General features: G+C 39.8%; 1 protein-coding gene across 4 annotated transcripts in view; it reads right to left on the bottom strand.

Moving 5' to 3' along the window:
* LOC122809006 (membrane-associated guanylate kinase, WW and PDZ domain-containing protein 3-like) overlaps positions 1-20906 on the bottom strand; it is a 1354602-nt gene that overhangs the window by 681079 nt on the left and 652617 nt on the right. The window lies entirely within an intron of this gene.

The raw sequence follows: 20906 nt of genomic DNA, 5'->3' as shown, positions 1-20906 counted from the left end.
TAGCATACTGTTTTGCACTGTTAATGGGCTATAACCACTGCAAAATAATGTGTACTCTATTACCAGAGCAATTTCTGTCAGTAGTCCAATGACAGGTAAGGGGATTATATTATACAGAAAATTTGTTTCTCACCTGTTATACACTTACCTTACAAGCCTTTTCCTCTTCTGAATATGTCTCAGGATCTAGAAAGATTATTTTATCTATTTTCATTGAAGATTTTATTTAATGAATGCTTACTAAGTTGTACCCATGGGTCCGCTGTGTCTTTTTGACTCATCCAAGCTTATTTCCTGTTAGTGTGGGTACAGAATCTCATGAACGGTAACCCAAATACAGACATTCTTGTAATTCATATACTCAAGTTCTTCTTATTATGAACCAATGTGGCAAATAATAAAATCATTTTTGCAGATAGGAAACCACCACCACTCTCATTTGAGAGAGTCTGTCATCTACCCCCTTTCTCATTCTAAAGTTGTTGGACCTCAGAGGAAGAGCAGTTGCTGATAAGCACTTCTTGTCTCACTCTTTCCTCAAGAGGTGGTGAGACTAGATGACCTGCAGACAACTAATGTGAGCACTAGGATGTCACCTCAGTGTGAAGTGATCAACTACATGAGCAGTGGTCACTGCTACTGCATTCAGGCAATGGTGATAAACATTCACGTGATGTGAGCAAATGAATGTTGGCAATAGCTAACATCACTAACCCAGAACATATTTACACTTTACATTTTTTGTTACTTTCTATTACGCTCTTTACATCCTTTTATTCACTGGCATTAATTATCTGATCTCCTTCTTCTGCTTTCTTTATCTTATAACCTTATGAATTCCATAGCTGATATATATATATATATATATATATATATATATATATATATATATATATATATATATATATATATGGGTCCACTTCGTATGATCGACAGTTCATATGACTGAAATTCATTTGGTCGACAGTTCATTTGGCTGACAAAAAGTATTCAAGGCAAAAACCTGGGATTTGCCCCATATATATATATATGTATACTTTCAAAATATTTTAGATCCTCCCAATTCACTTTTCCTGGCCTTTCTGTAAGCTTATAACTACGAGTTCTCGCTTGATACCATTTTTTTTTTAGAAAAATGGTTCCAGAATATGAGTGGGGCACTTCCAAATAGCAGAATTTAAACTTCAGAAATGCTTACAGGGATGGTTAACATTTCACAAAGGTAAAGAGAATTTTTGAAGCTAACAAGATATTTAACCATTTTAGTCAGTAACCAATCCATTTTCTACACCTTGCATATCACAAGTTTGTTTATAACCTAGATGTGTTCAGATGCACAGAAACAGTCGATGACCAACAGTCAATTCTCTGACTAAATTAAAATGGTGGATCTTAGAGTGATGTCAACATCCCAGATCACTGAAAGTATAAGTAACAATGTTAGTTTCACCTCTGTGAGAATAAGTAGATTTCCGCTCATAAAAGCTCTGCATGGTACCCAAACTGAAAAGATGTTCCATGTGCTCTAGAAATAAGCAAGAGAGCTAGGTACTCTGGGATTCATGAAATATTGCATTAGGCATGCATGAATAAATGCAGCATAACAGCTTCCCTGCCCCCCGTAGAGGTGGTTAGTGACTTGAAACTGTAGTTTTGTTGTCCGTTTTGGGTCTATTCCTGCTTCTTTCCAGCCCCTGCTATCAAGCACGCTTTAACGTGCTTTAGCGCGATTTAGCACGGAGTTACCACTAGAGCAGCATCGGGCAGAGCCGGTTAAACAAGGTTAAACTCTTTCTGGCTCCAGAAAGTCTGTTCTTCAATTTTTCCCTTAGAACTGCTCTGTTAGGAACCTAAACAGTTTACACCTTCACTAAAAAGTGCAGCACTTGTTCCAAATAGCTTTTTCTTCTCAAAAAGCTCAGCACTTGTCTTATAAGCATATCCCTTGTCTTATAAGCATTCTCTTTGCAGGTCAAGCACCAGTGGCGGCTGGTGACTTCAAATCACAGGGGGGCTGCAGGAGACGCTGAATGGGCGGGGTCAAAGGGAAGGGGTGTGGTCAACCATAAAGGGGAGGGGCTATGCACAAAACCACAAAAAAACTAACTTTAATTAAATACGCTGCCCTGGGTGGCAAACCATCATTATGAAAGTCCAATCAAGACAAAAATAAGTGTAGAAGAATAAAAATATTTCAATGCATTGGCTGCATGACAGCTTACTTAATATCTAGATGGAAACAAAAGGTTGTGAGGCATGAAAAATAAATTACTTTTTAAATACATTACTGGAATGCCAGTCAAAATCAAGTATAAGAAAAACCAGAAGCACTCAACTCAAACCACTTCTCCTTGCACTGCAGTTCTAATTATAATATATTCAGCTTTATTAAAGTACCAAGCAACATGCTGAAAGTAGAAATCTATGTGATACCCCACTTGTAAAAATGTTTCTTATCCAAAAAGACCTGCTGCCTGACAACTTGTTTCATGGGGAAAACATGATAAAAGTAAAAATGAAAAGCAAACAAGAAACAAGCTCAAGATACATTGCTTAAAGGATTACTGTACAGGTTATGGACCACACATGATTGGCATTCTGTTTAGTTTACGGGTAAAGCCTGTAGAGATGACTGGAAGTCTCCAACAAGTGTAATGAGCTTTTTAAAATAATGGAATCCTGTCCTTTAATACCCAAGGCTTATACATTATCTAGTCAAGTATTCTCTGCATGGCAACAACAGAAAGGCTTTCAATGTTGGCAATTCTTTAACAGTATGCTTATTAAAGCTTACTTGCATCTTACGATGTCAGACAAGCTTACCTTATGGTCATTAAAGCATTGCTACTTAAACACAGAGCAACAGGCACTTTGAGTAATAAGCATAAATCAACAGTACAAAAATATGACAGAAACCAGACCATTCTGCAAAATCAAGGACAGATGAAAAGCCACTGTAGTACTTATGCAGTGTGTCCTCCCCATCCAAGGTAGATACAACTACTCCTTGCCTTGCTTGGACACATCCAGAGTCACTACATGGGGGAGTGGGGTGCAACAAGCATGTCACAATTTGAAATCTCTCTGGCTGACTGTGATAGCCCCTGACACATTTGTCATACCTCTCAACTTCAAGAGCAAGAAATCTGGACAAAGCCATACACAGAAGTGGGACAAAGGCACAACAATAAGGACAATTTTTAAATATTGCTCTAATAAACTTAGAAAGATAATAGAATAGGTCTTGCATTAGTATGAATTTTCTGAAGGGTATAAAATCTGAAACTCAAATGTCTGTCATTTTCTAACTTCAGTCTTTAGTGATTTGTCACTAATTTGCCAAAAAACACAATTTTATGAAAAATGGACCAAAAATGTGATGCAAAAATATAAAATAGACACACAATACAGCTTCTACCTGTCAAAGAAGGGACACTTTAATATTAGTACTGCTACCTTGAGCAGCTGACAAAATAAAAGAATCTACATGCATTTCAAGTAATCTATAACTTTGATTATTACAGTTATTTCTTAATTGTAAACCCTCCATGTTTTCTTCCAAAATTGCTATTTTACGGAGGGATTATTAGGGGGAAGAGCAACATTTTGAGCCAAAAATTGGGGACAGTTGAGATGTTGGCTATGCCTAATTCTATAAAGCAATTTATTTGCATGTACCTCTCAACCTGTTAATGCAGTAAATCTGAACAAAGCCAAATATATTGGCGCCACATATAAACAGTACTAAAAATTGCTCTTGTATAAATTGAGACAGTTGATAGAACGGCTCTTACTTTAACATGCATTTTATGAAGGTTATGAAGTCTGAAACTTATTATTTAGTGACTTCTGGCAAATCATTTAGGAATTAAAACTACAAATTTTATGAACAACAAACCAAAAATAAGAAGCAAAAATCTATTCATTCTTTGAAAATCTGGACAGTTGGGAGGTATAGTTCAGCTGGGCCTGTCTGAGTTTGCTGCCCTTCCCCTGACAAAATAATGGTTGAACTGGAGCCTCTGCAGCCATTCCAATTAACCATTACTTGGCTATTTCACTCCATTTACCATAAACACTAATGTGCATACTGCTTTACTTCAATGATTGGACTTCATTTGAAAGTTTTATTTTGTATTTTACAGCACAAACATTAAGTCATCTGTTAAACAAAGCAATGCAGTCTCACAGTGAAAACTTAGCATTAAAACTCTCTGCCCTTGAAACTCACATTCATTGAAACAGCATTGAAACCCACATTCAAAGAAAATACATTTTGCCAGTGGCAGATAAAGATTAATTTTGGGCTGTTTTCGAATCATAGGCCCCTTGCATACGAAACATACATGTGCTCTTTGATACACCTTCCTCATTGTACTAAAAATTATATTCCTTGTACAATACAGTACACTTGTTAGAGGGTGTTTTAAATTTGTTTTGAACATTTTTCCAGTAAGTAATGAAACAAAACATATGCACCCATAATGGCAAAACTGCCCAGTTGAGAACATTTATCATAAAAAAGTCTACTCAGACTTCCACAGTCCACCATTATTAGTAAATATACACAATTCTACAGTCCACCATTATTAGTAAATATGCACAATTCCACAGTCCACCATTATCAGTAAATATGCACAATTCTACAGTCCACCATTATCAGTAAATATGCACAATTCTACAGTGCACCTTTATCAGTAAATATGCACAATTCTACAGTGCACCTTTATCAGTAAATATGCACAATTCTACAGTCCATATTCAGTGAATTCAGTTCTTGCCATAGCTGTCAACCTTAGCACAAAAACCTGGACGAAGCCAATAATGGGGGAATACAGTCCCAAAAATAGGGACAAATTTAAAATATTCATCTTATAAACTTAGAAAATTGCTAGAAAAAAAGGTTGTGCTACTATGTATTCTGAAGAACATGAAGTTTGAAATTCAAATGCCGGTCAATTTTACTGCGGACAGAACAAAAACAATTTTCAGCAGAGACTAATACTGCAGACACGTCTTTGTAAAATGGCAGGGCATCAGAGCAAATACACACAAACACAGAGAGGAGATGCAGACTCCACACAGAAGCCACCCCAACCAAGAATCAAACCAGAAAACCTATAGCTGTGAGGCAACAATACTACCACTGCACCATCAAATCTGCAAGGAATTAAGCATTCAGAAACCTGAAGTCTGAAATTCAAATGCCGGTCAATTTTACTGCGGACAGAACAAAAACAATTTTCAGCAGAGACGCAGGAATTAATACTGCAGACACGTCTTTGTAAAATGGCAGGGCACCAGAGGAAATCCACATAAACACAGGGAGGAGATGCAGACTCCACACAGAAACCACCCCAACCAAGAATCAAACCAGAAAACCTACAGCTGTGAGGCAACAATACTACCACTGCACCATCAAATCTGCAAGGAATTAAACATTCAGAAACCTGAAGTCTGAAATTCAAATGCCTGTCAATTTTACTGCGGACAGAACAAAACAATTTTCAGCAGAGACGAGGGATTAATACTGCAGACACGTCTTTGTAAAATGGCAGGGCACCAGAGCAAATCCACACAAATACAGGGAGGAGATGCAGACAGAAGCCACCCCAACCAAGAATCAAACCAGAAAACCTATAGTTGTGAGGTAACAATACTATCACTGCACCATCAATTATACAAGGAATTAAACATTCAGAAACCTGAAGTCTGAAATTCAAATGCCTGTCAATTTTACTGCGGACAGAACAAAAACAATTTTCAGCAGAGACGAGGGATTAAAACTGCAGACACATCTTTGTAAAATGGCAGGGCACCAGAGCAAATCCACACAAACACAGGCAGGAGATGCAGACTCCAAACAGAAGCCACCCCAACCAAGAATCAAACCAGAAAACCTATAGCTGTGAGGCAACAATACTACCACCGCACCATCAATTATGCAAGGAATTAAACATTCAGAAACCTGAAGTCTGAAATTCAAATGCCTGTCAATTTTATTTAACATTTTTTAATCAGGACAGTCTGACTTGGAACAAATAAACAATTTTCAGCAGAGGCCCAGGAAGAAATAATGCAGACATGTCTTTGTAACATGGGAGGACACAAAAGCAAACCCACACAAACACAGGGAGAAGATACAGACCCCACAAAGAAGGAACCCCAGCCAAGAATCAAACCCAAGAACCTGCACCTGTGAGGCAACAGTGCTACTACTACACCATCAAATATCAAGCATTGCAACATTTACAAACCACAGATATTATGAGGAACAGATCAGATCGAATATGAGGCAAAAATCTGAAATTTTTTTACAAATGGTGGTGGGTAGGGAACTCAAGTCTTTAACACCTGCATACAGGGTACAGGGTTCAAGCCTGAGGCATTCCCTACCACACCACCATAAGCACCTGGGGCATTTACACACACACACACACACACACACACACTCTCTCCAGTAAAGCACAAGCACCATACACACACAAATAAACATAGTAAATTAAAAAGCACCATACACACACAAATAAAAAACATTGTAAATTAAAAAGCACAAACTCCATATAAATAAACATTGTAAATTAAAAGGCACCTTACCTGAATACATCCAGCTAACGTACATCCTTCCTGTGCAATACTGAAGACCCACGAGATCCCAATGCTCCATCCTGATGCCGATGAGATCCCTAATGCTCTGTCCCGAGTCCCTCTTGCAGCCGATGAGATCCCTAATGCTCTGTCCCGAGTCCCTCTTGCAGTCTGGACGTGACCCATAATCCTGGCAGGTCTGTGCACTGTAAAAGTGCACAGACGTCTCCTTGTGTCCCCCTATGGGGACGGCCGGACTGCCTTGAGCATGCGCATAGACTGACAGTAGTCGGGACTCGGTCTATGTGCGAAGTCCGTGAATTTTGAAAAAATAATTTTTTTTATTTTTCATTTTTCTTTCTTTATGTTTGAGGGGGCTGCAGTCCGGCAACCCTATGCCACGAGCCGCCCCTGTCAAGCACTCCTATATTATACAAATCTCTCACTAGTAAAACCCCCCAGGAGTGCCCACTTCCCTGCTAAGCCCACTACTTTTCTGTCTCATACCAACTCATAATTCTTTCTAGCATGTCGAAGGGTCAGATGCTGGAGTCCTCTCCTGCCCAGTTGGTGAATCTGGGAATTCTGAGACAATGTTACAATTGCCTCATGTACATGGACAACCCTCTCCTCCTCCCACGTAACACTAACACTTGTGAGAGATGCAGCTATTTAGCCAGACTGGAGGCTGAGCTCTCTCAACTCAGGACTGGCAAGACCAGGCAGGAGGAGAAGGCAACTACACACACCACAATACCAGTCTCACATAACTCAACCACACCACTGAATCAAACACATAAACACACTAAGACATACTCGGAGGCTCTGAGTAAAAATTTACCTAAACAGCAGAGGCCTCCAAAGCAGACACCCAAGAAACTGCAAACTCAATACACCACACAAACAACACATAAACAACAAAATCATTGTGCAAAGCAGTCACTGCCCTTAAGGCCAAATACATCACCAAACATACTTGTCATAGGTGACTCCATAGTCAGAAACACTGACGTCCCGCTCACCAGACTGAGTAAGGAGAAGGTCACAGTAAGCTGCCTGTCGGGCGCTAGAATCTGCCACATAACGCAAGCACTCAGGTCTCTCAACAGCAGGTACAAGTACGACTCAGTCATTGTCCACGCTGGTGTCAATGACCTGAGATGTACCTCCTTGGACTACATGAAAAGAGACATTGAGGAGCTCTCTGATTATGTAGCCCAGGCAGGTATGACCCTGACCTTGAGCAGTATCCTACCTTCACCTAGAATGATGCCACAATACAGTGATAAGATGATCAGCTTTAATAATTGGCTTAAATTCTGGTGTCATTCAAAGGGGATCCAATGTCTGTCTGCCTGGGATGACATGCTGGACAAGCCACGCTGCTTAAGGGACGGCTTGCACCTGTCACCCCTAGGCTTCGGATATTGGCAAAGGCTCTTGCCACCCCATAGTGCCTTTTTAGGCAAGGCTCAAATTCTAAACCTACCACCCTAGAACACAAAAAAGGAAAAAACTAAGGGTAATGCTGCTCAATGCCAGAAGTCTCAATCTCAAGATGCACGCACTCGAGGCCCTTCTCAGTATGGAGAACATCGATGTCTGTGCTGTGACAGAAACCTGGTTCAAGGCTCCTGAGAGCACCCCAGCACTATCAGGTTTCACCTCATATCATGCGTTCTGGCCCCAAAATCTGGACAACACCAAGAAAGGAGGGGGGTGTCCATATTCATAAAGGACACCCACACTTCAAGGTTGGTGGCAACGCACGATGCATCGGAGACCATCCAGGTGCAATTAACCATAGGCAAGACTGCTCTGCAATTTGTAGCATGTTACAGGCCACCCTCTCAAACTCAGGAATCTCACATGGCCTTCCTGAAAACATTGGAGGGGATAAATGTATCTCCAAACACCATCATACTAGGTGATTTCAACTACCCCAATATAGACTGGGAACACTACTCAAGCCCAAACACTCTAGCCCAAAGGTTCCTGGAGTTCATAAACTCAAATGCCATGGAACAACTAGTCACCATCCCCACAAGAGGAGAAAACATACTTGATCTCATCATCACGAACATGGGATCACAATGTTCAACACCGGAAGTATACCCCTCACTAGTGAGATCAGATCATAAACTAATCTCGCTGGAGGTCCTCATCACGCCCCCACCTGAAATAAAAAAGACCACAGTGAAAAACTTCTCAAAAGCCGACTTCACACTTTTAAAAACTAGTGTGGTCTCCTTTAAGGCCCCTGAGCCAGTGGTAAACATTACTCAAACCGCTGAATCACTTACAAATGCCTTCTACCAGCACCTACAGGACTGCATGGATCAGGCAATCCCAAACAAAACTAAGACTCTTTGTACCAAAGGCAAGCGTCCAGTCTGGTGGACCCCAGCCATAAACAAGCTCTACAACAAAAGGAGGAAGCTACTACAAAATAGAGCAAAATCCTTGAAAGGTAAGACACCTTTGATCATTATAAGTAAAAAACTAAGAGCTCTCATAAAATCATCCAAGGCAAATTTTGGGAGAAAAATCACCAAGGACTCAAAAGACAATCATAAGGCCTTCTTTAACTATGTTAGAAACCTAGGAGGAAACTCCCAGATATGCTCAGAATTAGTTCAAAATGATGTGAAGATTACTGAACCTACACACATTGCCAACATACTGGCTGACAGGTTCAGTGCAAACTTCTCCCCAAAAGGAGAGATATCTATACCAGAGGATTGTAGCCCCCAAACATCTCCAACGCCCAGGTGAGAACTGCTCTCTCCAAGGCAAAAACACAGCATCCATGGGACGGATGGTGTCCCCGGCTGTGTGCTCCACGAACTCAATGAGGAATTAAACCCGCAGTTAGGACAGCTGTTTAATCTTAGCCTCACCTCAGGATACACTCCAAGGAGTGGCGCATGGCAACTGTGGTCCCACTTCACAAGGGCGGTGCCTCCACCGACCCTGGAAATTACCGTCCCATTAGCTTGACAAGCCTTATCTGCAAAGCCATGGAGAGGATCATAATGGAACTCATAAATAAAGACATAGGGAACTTGCAGACTTTGGATCCAACCCAGTTTGGCTTTATCAAAGGCAGATCATGCCTTTTAAACTTGGTTGACTTTTTCGAGACAGTCACCAAGGCCATTGATGAGGGAAAGGCAGTCCATACAGCCTACCTCGACCTGCCAAAGGCCTTCGCCACAATACCCCACTCGGGTATCATCGAAAAACTCATCAGCTTGAATGTAAACCCATACATCACAAGATGGGTTGCAAACTGGCTAAGTGACAGAACCCACAGGGTCAGAGTTGCTGGAGCCATGTCAGACTCAAAGCCTGTCACAAGTGGTGTCCCACAGGGCTCAGTCCTGGGTCCACTCTTGTTCGGCATCTACTTTTCTGAAGTACAAGCAAACACAGGAGGGTTATGGCTGACAAAGTTTGCAGATGACTGCAAACTGGGCACCATAGTCGAAAACACATCTGACACAGATATCCTTCAGAAGGGCCTCACAGAAACGGATAACTGGTGCCAGAGCCATGGCCTAAAGTTAAAAGCCAAGAAATGCATAGTCATACCCTTCGCGAAAAACAAGGTTACCCCTAGCTACCATATAGGTGGCAATCCACTGAGCACAGAAGAAGTCATCAGGGATCTGGGGACCCAGGTTGACAGTAGCCTTTCGTTTGACACTCATGTTGCTAAAGTAGTTAGGAAAACCTTCTACATTGCCCACCTGATCATGAAGGGATTCACATCTAGATCAAGGGAGGTCATCGTCCCCCTGTACTCATCACTCATTAGACCTATGATTGAGTACAATGCCCAATTCGGAATGTATCTGACCCGACACCTGCAGCAGCTGGAAAGGCCCCAAAAGTTCCTCACCAAAAGGATAAAGGGTCTCAAAAGTATGTCTTATGCTGCCCGACTGAAAGAACTCCAGCTCTATTCAGTCTCATACCGCTTGCTCAGAGGTGACCTGTGCCTGACATATAAGGCCATGTCAAACCCAGATTTGATGAATATGCTTCACCTCAAAAATCTAGATCCCTCAGAACCACAAGGGCGGGAGACTTAAACCTTGACACGGTTATTAATAGAATGTGCTGGAGGGACAGATTCATCACCCAGAGACTCCCTATGCTGTGGAACAAAATCCCGGTACATGTGAGGCAGAGCACCTCACTGGCCTTGTTCAAGAGGAATCTTGACCAATGGATGGGAGATCGCAGATATACCCCAGGGATTACTTCAGTGTCACTGCTTGACAGAGGCACAGCAAAATAATAGGCATAGTTTTATTCAAACTAAAGGGGTGGTGAAAGCCACATAACTATGGGCTAGGCTTATAAATGCCCTTGGGCAGATAGCCTAGTATGAACCTATGAACCTATGAACCTATGATGTTTCCTGAAATGTAGTGGGAATTAAGTGTCAAAGTCTAGTACAGTTTTAAATGCAGCCAGCCATTGCTGTAATCTGTTTCTAGTCTAACCCTTTCTGATGGGTTATGCAGGATATTTGTGAACTTTCGCTCATATTTCCTTCTGTTCTTACTGGCTACTGCAAAATGTTCTACAGATGGAACTGGCAGTAGGTAATATACACAGTTCAGAATATGTATGTTTACTGCTAATACAAAAAGAATAAGAAGGATAAAAATAAGTATATGTTTGTTCTGAGGTACTACTTACCAGATTAAAACGGACTGGGGTACACTATGTTTTGGCTCACAATATTGAGCTCTATACAGCAACAGCCCTAATATACTGCAAACAATACAACAATGCACAAAACCATCAAAATGAAGCCCCTTGCATGCCCACATTGTGGAATTTGCACCAGACTGCCTTAGCGAGAGAAAAAGGAATACTTTAACAACATTTTCCTTTCCCCTAAGCCTGGCAATCTCCAAACAGCAGGAGAAATCTTAAAAAAAAACACCTCCCTTCAAAAATTAAACACAAAATTAAACCTAGTAAAGTCTGTAGCAATGTGAAGATAAAGTAAGTCACCAGTGCTATATAACCATTTGGTGTCAAAATAGAAAGCTACAATAAAATGAGACATGACAAGTTCAGATAATCCCCTGTTTCCTTACCCTTACTTCTACCAGTTCCCCTATAACAGACCTTATGGACTTGTTTCCTTTTCATATGTTATGTCATGGGCAGATGCTTCTTTGCAGCATCATTATTTACATATCTTTGACAGTCCTATCATCTTCAAATGAGCTTTCTTTACAGATGACTTTCTCTGTACGTCAGCCATAATAAAGTAAATACCCCTCAATATGGCACCACCTAAAACATCTTCTCCCTGAAGCACTTCTGCTCTCGCAACCTTTGGTTCTTTATTAGTTTCATAGTATAGTACTAGGCTATCTGCCCTAGGGCATTTGTAAGCCTAGCCAAAGTGATGTGGCTTTTGCCACCCCATGAAGTGGTACAAAAATGTACAGAATAAAATTAGAATACTGTGCCTCTGTCTAGTAGTGACACAATGAAGGTCCCCTTATATAATAGAATTAGTTTACTGTGCCCCTGTCTAGCAGTGACACAGATGTGACCCCTGGGGTAAACTTACGATCTCCCATCCACTCATCAAGATTTCTCTTGAAGAGAGTCGGTGAGGGGCTCAGCCTAATATGAACTGGGATCCTGTTCCATGCTTTGGAACAGGATCCCAGTTCGTATTAGGCAGATCCCCTCACTGACTCTCTTCAAGAGAAATCTTGATGAGTAGGATCCCAGTTCGTATTAGGCAGAGCCCCTCACTGACTCTCTTCAAGAGAAATCTTGATGAGTGGATGGGAGATTGCAAGTTTACCCCAGGGGTCACATCTGTGTCACTGCTAGACAGGGGCACAGTAAACTAATTCTACTATATAAGGGGACCTTCATTGTGTCACTACTAGACAGAGGCACAGTATTCTAATTTTATTCTGTACATTTTTGTACCACTTCATGGGGTGGCAAAAGCTACATCACTATGGCTAGGCTTACAAATGCCCTAGGGCAGATAGCCTAGTACTATACTATGAAACTATGAAACTAATAAAGAACCAAAGGTTGCGAGAGCAGAAGTGCTTCAGGGAGAAGATGTTTTAGGTGGTGCTATAAAGGAGGGTATATACTCTTTGTTTCCTTATAAGGGTAACAAATACTTTGTCTCCAGTGGGTCTGCATGTGAGCTGCTGCATACAGCCAAGCAAGCAGCAATCCAACATCACCTGCAGCTCACCTGTGTTTTTGTGTTCTGTGGGTATGCTGAGCCTTAGAAAGTGTAATTTCCCAAAAAAACACACTGACAGATACATATATATATATATATATATATATATATATATATATATATATAGAGAGAGAGAGAGAGACAGACAGACAGACGTATGCTGGGATTTTTTTTTTTTGAGTACACAGGTGTGTTGATCTGTGTATTAAGATGACCATGGCAGAGAAATTACTACAGACCATAGTGGCTACCACAGAAGAGATGTTTGTGATAGTTAAGTTAAAGACTAACCCCTAGCATAGTACCACCATTAATACGACTATACAACTTACAAAACAGAAGTACTTTGAGCTGTGCCCTCTAGCACTATGCCCATAAGGAGAAATGAGTCTGAGCTGACTGGACCAGGAACTTATCAGCCCAGTTAACTAGACAGCCACTGACAATATTTGTAGACATTGATGGGACTGATTATCAGGACTATGATAAAGCTAAAACAGGCATTAGTTGACAGAACTAGTGTTATCTAAGAGATGCATGTTCAAAAGTATAATAGCTGGCATTTCCTTATAACAAAATGATAAGGTTCTAATTATTTGACTTAAAACAAAAAAAGGTTGGAAAGGCTGCAATACCTTTCACTTCCACATTGTCGACCACATCCCACTGAAATAATACCAAGGCTTCACCAATGACCTCCTAGAAAATAGAGAACTTCAGTGGCAAATCCATCTGGAAGCATGCAAAGCCTCATGCCTGAACAACATAAGCTCCTCCATTAACAACATCCTTAACTTCAGAAAACTGGACCACCATGCCTATTACTAATGGATCTTCTTTTGTTCTTTTATTTTGATCTACATCGAGCCAATACCTCAGACTGATGGTAAGGACAGTTAATTAACCAATGATTTCTTATACATTGACGCTGAAGGATTTTTTTGGGGGTAGACTACTCTCTCCAACTAATGAACAAATACCTCAGAAAATGTACAATGGAACTGGATATTGATGATGCTTTTGATTGTTCTGTGGTTGCACGGTATCTAGAGAATCTAGACTCTGTAAATTCTAATATAAAGTCCTGTTCCCCTTCTCCCATAAAGGAAATGTTACATATTCTTCCGAGCTTTAGACAAAAATTCAATCAGCAAACCACTAAACACCCCTCTTCTTTAATCAAATCTTTTTTTTAGATTAGGGATATTGCATTATCGTTTTACACCTTTTAACACTTTGAGAATCTCCAAGCCTTAACACCATGCTATTCCCAAATAAAGGATATGCCCTATCCCAGCATGGACCCCAATTTTGATAGGACTAGGCCTTAGCACATGAAAATTGCCCCTCCAGAAACCAGCCACCACCAGATGAACTCGAGCTCTCTTTTATCAATGTTGCAATACCAACGTCCCTGGACTGAATGCCGAACCATTTTCAGACCACCTATTGTCAGTCTATCAGATGCACCTCCTGATTCTTCCTGCCCCCAGTGTCTTCTAACAATGTCGCTAAAACAGCTAGTCTAGCCAATCCGGCCTCCACAATACACAGATGACAGATGTACACCTGGACACATCTGCATTACTGTTTCCCCAGTCTCCCCCCCACCTTTACTCAAATTAATCTTGCTGTATATCCATAGCAGAGGGGCCATTAATGTTTTACTTTTTCTACATTTCTTAATGTTGTAATAACACACTGAATATAGGCATATACCATTGTTGAAATCACTGGCTTTGGGACTAATTTTCTGAGTTGCTCGGGCCGCTATATATTTTTTACATGACAGCCACTGAGTCCAAAATGTTAAAATAACTATCCTAGCTGCTGGAACCACATTGGATGATGTTCCAGTCTAGGCCTTCCATGGACAGATGACTTGCCCACAATTGCCATACTGACAGCCCCTAACATATTAAGTCACTTTACTGAGCTACTGCCTCATAGACTTGCTGACCACATTTTGCATTTCACTGCAGACCAGGGAATCTTTATTCTGGGTGCCCCCACCCTGGCACTTTTATTCTCTGACTACATGCCAAGCTCAACTTATTTGTGCATTACATCTAAGTAACGTAAATTGCACAGTCTTGCTTCATTATTCAATTCTGGAAGGGGGGATTTCCACCAGGGCATTGGCCCATACATAGCATCAACGTGTTTTTTTTCCCCTGTTTTGAAGAAATAGAGGTATTGGGCTTGCAAAAATCGCCATCTCAGGAACCAGCCAACACACTGAAGATTGATGGGGATGCAGGTTGAAATTACCGGCTTTGGATTTTTTCTGAATTGCTCCATTTGTAATGGACATTCATGAATTTCACTTTTTCCATTTTTTAACTCGATGTATGTGTACAACAATAAGACCAACTTCCCCAGTGTTCTGGCAACTTGACCACACTCGGCCCTCTGTGAACAGCCTATTAGCTCATCAATTACATTTGGTCAGGCAGCCCTCCAAATCCTCTCACAAAAAGAAACGTACAAGTCATCTCCTATTTTTCAGCCATTACTCCACAGATCGAACAAAAGCATGCCTTCCCTGAAGAACAAGATACTTTTATCCCATACTTTCACTCAGCCATATTAATTCCCAGGCCACGTTGCACAACAAACTTTAAACTATGAAGCAAGTAGTAGTTTTTTCAAAAAATATCTAAAATTCTAAAATGTTGGACTCACAGCATGTCAGACCAACATGGTAAACCATCATTCGGAGATAGAGGACAACAATTTCAGTTGTTTACTACCCTCAGCACCTTTATCTTATCAATAGGTATATATGATAAAGCACAGTCATAGTGAAAGCACTGTAACACGAGCATAGATGTGAAACAACAGACATAATAAAATGGTTCCGCTTTCACAATTGAATATATCAGCCCAAGGCGGCACTGAATTTATTGAAATTATGCTGTTATATATTTAAATATAAGCTGATTAAGTGTGGTTTATAAATGAGATGCATAAGATTTTTAACTTTCAAGATGGCCTTTTGTGATTTTTAATTAAGAGCTATTGCATGGATCTGCCGAAGCATTAACCTTCAGCTAGCACCAAGAGGTAAGAAAACCACTGTGATTCTTAATGCAAAGGTCCTCAGGCTTGACCAAAGAAACAAATTTTCAACACCCCAAACATGTGTATTTTAAAATAACTGTAACCAGATTTTAAATTCTATAACTTGTATTTTAACTCATCTAAGGCTATACACTAGGCCCATTTTATTCTCAGTGATAATTACCAGTGTGGCAAAGATACTGGAATAGTGGCAGTTATATATTTACCTTAGGCAAGCTGTCAAATGTATTGTCATTTTTTTTCTGGTGTTAAAGCATATAAAGATCAACATGATAAAACCAAAATGGATATTACTGCAACTAACAGATTTAAAAATAACTTTACCTACAGCGTTAAGAAAGTGTGGGTGTTAAAGCTAAAGACTCTGAATGTTTTGTTGCTTTAGTACTAATTTAGTCATGCCATGAAACAGTGTACAGTGCTAAGCAGTGTAGACCTGTAGTAAAACCTCTGTCAAGTGCTGGTAACAAACAAAAAGTAAAAGAAATAGGCACACTTTGTTTTAAATGTCAAAAAGGTCGAATACCTATATTTTGTACTAATGATAATGACACTGTTGTATCTGTAAAAATGATTGAATCTAAAAGCATGCTACTAGAGATGTTATGTCAAACAAATGTGATACATTACCTGCTAGGATCATAAAAACTGCATTATGTTAATGTCCTACTGTGAAATTAAACAATGCAGTGCTTTAATTAATAGCAGGGAGCTGAAAGGAACACTAGACTATGGCAGTATGGTCACATTTCTAAAAGGACAGTATGTAGTTTGAAAGGAAACCATTGCTATCAAATTAGTTAAAGTAGTATATATTCTTGGAGATAAGAAACAGTATCACATTACTCAGGTAGATATACAAAGGGTATTACATTAGGCAGCATTCTGTTGTTGCTCCCAGTTTAAGACATATGATAGGAAATATTTTCCCCAGTTTAAAGAGTCTTGAAGGAAATGGAGAGAAGATAGTTCTTTGGATGGACCACCCTGTCAATGCCAGTATGGAAACCAGCAGGTCAATAAGCCTAACATATCTAACTCTGCCTAACGTAGAAAAAAAGGGGAGGGCAACAACCACCAGACACAGTCATTAGATTTTATGAATCCAATAAAAATCAATACATACTGTTAAAAAGTTCTAAATGTATAAAACTTAGTCAAGGGACAGAGAGAGGGAGAGACAGGAAGAGCATAGAGCATACAGTACTTAAAGAGATATGATGATATACACCTATTATCGAGTAGCTTCTAAGAATAAAACATGCAAAAGAGAGGAGTTTATACATTAAAATATTATAGGCAACTGAAACAGGGAAGTTTTTAATAGGAGAACCAGAAGAAGGAAGCCAGTGCTACCTAAATATGTTGCAAAAGACTACAGTGTCTTTGTAGCCTAAAAAAGTATTACAAAGAGTAAAAGTGTTATCACAGCCTGAGTATGAAAATGTTGCAAATTGTGGAGTAGAGGTGACTAGAAAAACTAAAGAGGTGGAATCACTCACTGGAATGGTATATTTTAAGGAAGTGAAGTTAGGAAGCATGGAAATGCATGGTTTGAATTCCACACTTTCTGGAAGTTAAAACAGATCTAGAAATGGAGAATTCTAAGCAACAGGTGGATGTTGAGAAGAAAAAAAATGTAACAATAAGACAGCTTTCACCACAGTAAATACAGAATAAATATTAATTGGTCAGAGTTCTAAACCCACTTCTGTCAGTGCAAGACAGAACCATTACATAAGGAAAAACTTAGGCAGCATATGTTATAACTAAGGAAAAAAGTACAGTTGAAGACAAAATGTGATTTACAATACCCTTTTCAAAGAGAAATCAACTCAACAGAGAGGAAAAAGAGGCTAAACATCTAGTGGTCATTCAACCTAATACAGAAAGACAGAATACAAGAAAAAGGAAAAGGTGCCTCGTGATAGAGCATTGATTATGATCCAGGTGACTGTTTCAATTACCAGCCGTCACACTGGAGATAGCAGACAGAGATGGGAGGGCAATAAAGGCATGGCCCACTGGGACAAGCTGATCCTCCCAAAAGAATAAGGTGGCTCAGGATTACCCGATTTGAAGGAACATTTTAGAGCTACACAGTTAAGGTTCAAATACATAACATAAACAAAAGCTTATACCAAAAAGTGGAATGGGACGATGACGAAGTGAGGGGTGGGTGGAGTTCAAGAAACAAGGAGAGACTGAGAGTTTGGATGCAGATCCTTAAGGAGAATAATATGAACTACACAGAATATTATACTCCTAAAGTAGTAGAAAGTATTCTAAGAACTATGCTGACACAAGAATGGAGAAAGGAGATTTTGAAAGCAGGGATGACTGCAAGTAGGGGTACAGAAAAGAGGCAAGAGGGGGGGTTGAAATTTACTGGATAAAGCTGGCAAATGATCCACAGTACTAGGAGCAAATCTCTAGGTTGGGAAAGGTAATAGAGTGGGAAAGGGCACAGAAGACATTCAGACTCTAGGCTAGAGACTGCCTTCTTTACCAGGATTGATATCAAGGTATAGGCAGACAAAGGGATAGAAGAATCCTAAGTGGAACACCTGCTCTGTAGAGTTTTTAGTTCAATCTAGAACAGAAGCCACTGTCAAAAAATAGACAATACATAGGGCATATAAAATATTGCAAGATAACTATAAGAATCAGTCAGAGGAGGTTAGAAAAGACTGGGAGGAAAGACTGAAATAAGCAGTTTACAAGGGAATAATAGCAAGACATCTGTATGGCTCCCAAATATGCAGCAAAGTCCAGAAGGGTTAGAATATTTGCTTAGAAGTGTTTGCATAGGTATTTTTATACCCCAGGCATACTTCCAATAATTTTTCCTCAGGTAGATAGCAAATGTTGGAGGAGTGATGGGGAAGAAACAGGTAACGGGGAACATGTATTTTGGAAGTGTAATGATTTGGCAGATTTTAAAAATTCTCTACAGAGTAATCTGTCAGAAGTATTGGGTGAGCATATGGATGCAACTAAGGTGAAGGAAATGATTCCTTTGAGTTGGGATACAGGATCTGAATTCTCTACACATAGTAAGGCCTTGGTAAGCTTAATTCTGTTGGTTACCAAAAAAGCAATGACTAGAAAACTGAAATCAAAGTCTAAACCACCTATATCTGAAGGGTTGAATATTGTAAATGGGATAAAAGAACTGGAAGATGGGCCTTTAGAAAAGGGAAGGAACAAATTTCTTAGAAATAAATGGAAATTGTGGGAACAATACAGGCAAAATAACATTCAGGAGTGAGGTTTTAAAGGAAGGCAGGAATTGAGCAATGTATCCAATGTGGGACTGATGATAGGCATAAATAAGGAAAGCATAGGACATATGTAAATGGAAAAATGTTAACATGGTTTTCTTTCTTTTCTATTAATGTATGTTGTCTAAGTCATTATTGATAATTTAATAAAATTTTGTTTTTTATTTCAAAAAGAGGCTTGACCCACTCATCGCTCCTAGGGGATGTGAGGGATTTGCACATACCCAGGGCATATTGGGCAGCTGTTATTAACCTTGTGGAAACCAGGGAGCCACCACACATCCAACACAGGGCTTGCACAGCTGCTAGGAGTGAATGTAGCTTCTTTATGAAACTGAGAGGGCATTCTCCACAGACAGCTCATTGTACATCCCTCCCTGTTGCTTTGACAAGTACATTTGTTAGGGCTAGGTAGAAAAAAAAAAACATTAATCCATGCATTATGACTTTTTGAATTATGACTCCTCCTGATCAACCCTTGCCCTCCTGATTGGGACTGAATGGGCCAATTAACTAGGATTAACTGATGAGGGGGCTGATGACTGACAAGCAGCAAGGGCAAAGTGCATATCTTTCAACCTCTTAGAGCAAGACATCTGGACAAAGCCACAAATAATGGGGAAAAAGGCCCAAAATAGCAACAGTTTAAATATTACTCTTAAAAACTTAGAAAATTGGTGAAATACCAGGTTCTGCATTAGCATGAATTTTCTGAAGGATAGGAAGTCTGAAAATCACCATTTCTGCCATTTTCTGACTTCAGTCCTCAATAATTTGCCAGTGATTTGCCAGAAAACTACAATTTTATGAGAAACAGACCAAAAATATGAGTAAAAAATCTGGACATTCTGTGAAAATCTGTACACTTGAGAGGAATGGAAAAGAGTGAAAAAAAGATAAAGGAGAATGTAATGTGTATCATATAACAAAGAATCCATCTTTAAATAATCAGTGGTCCAGTCAAGTTGTACTAGTCTCTTTATACCTGGGTGTAAGGATGTATTATTGAGAGCTGGGCTGATATTCTGGTTAGTTAAAATATAGGAACTGTATGCAGTATAAGGACAATAATCCGCACCTGGTTTATAAAGAAAGGGGAGAAGAAAAAAATTCTTAAAAAGTGGAGAAAGCAACTGACACTAAAGAATACTGGTACAACCGGCCTTTTCTAGGAGAAGGGTAAGAGACAGCGACCCCAATGCCTGTGCTGGGGGGCAGCACCCTCAATTTCTCAACAAGCTCACCTTGAAGAAACTCCAGAGCTGGCTGACCTTTAGGGAACCCAGTTAAATTCAAAGAAGGCAGAGTGAGAAGATGATACTTTGAGCAGAGAAAGGAAAACACAGCTGAAGTTGTAGGAGAAGCTGAACAAAATGTCCTTACTTCTTAACCAACTTGGAGCTACAATGTAATGTAGTGCACAGAGTAAGTAAGCCTGCAGTAAGAGATCGCAGCGGTATTCTAAATATACATACATTTTGATCAAAACACAGAAAAGGCAACGGGGTTCATATCTCTCAACTGTTAGGAATTTTGCAGAATGTTTTGCTTCATATTTTACCTCATATTTTTGGTCTGTTCCTTGTAAATAAAAATTGTGGTATTCAGGTAAATTATTGAGGACTGCAGTTACTAAATAATGAAAGACATTAGAGAGTCAGACTTCATATCCTTCAGAAAATGCATGCTAATGCAAA

Source organism: Protopterus annectens, chromosome 8.part0 (assembly GCF_019279795.1).
Source record: "Protopterus annectens isolate FY-2018-M chromosome 8.part0, PAN1.0, whole genome shotgun sequence".
Taxonomy (NCBI): Eukaryota; Metazoa; Chordata; order Ceratodontiformes; family Protopteridae; genus Protopterus; species Protopterus annectens.
The sequence above is the reverse complement of the archived record's forward strand: the minus strand, read 5'-3'. Positions and strand labels throughout refer to the sequence as shown.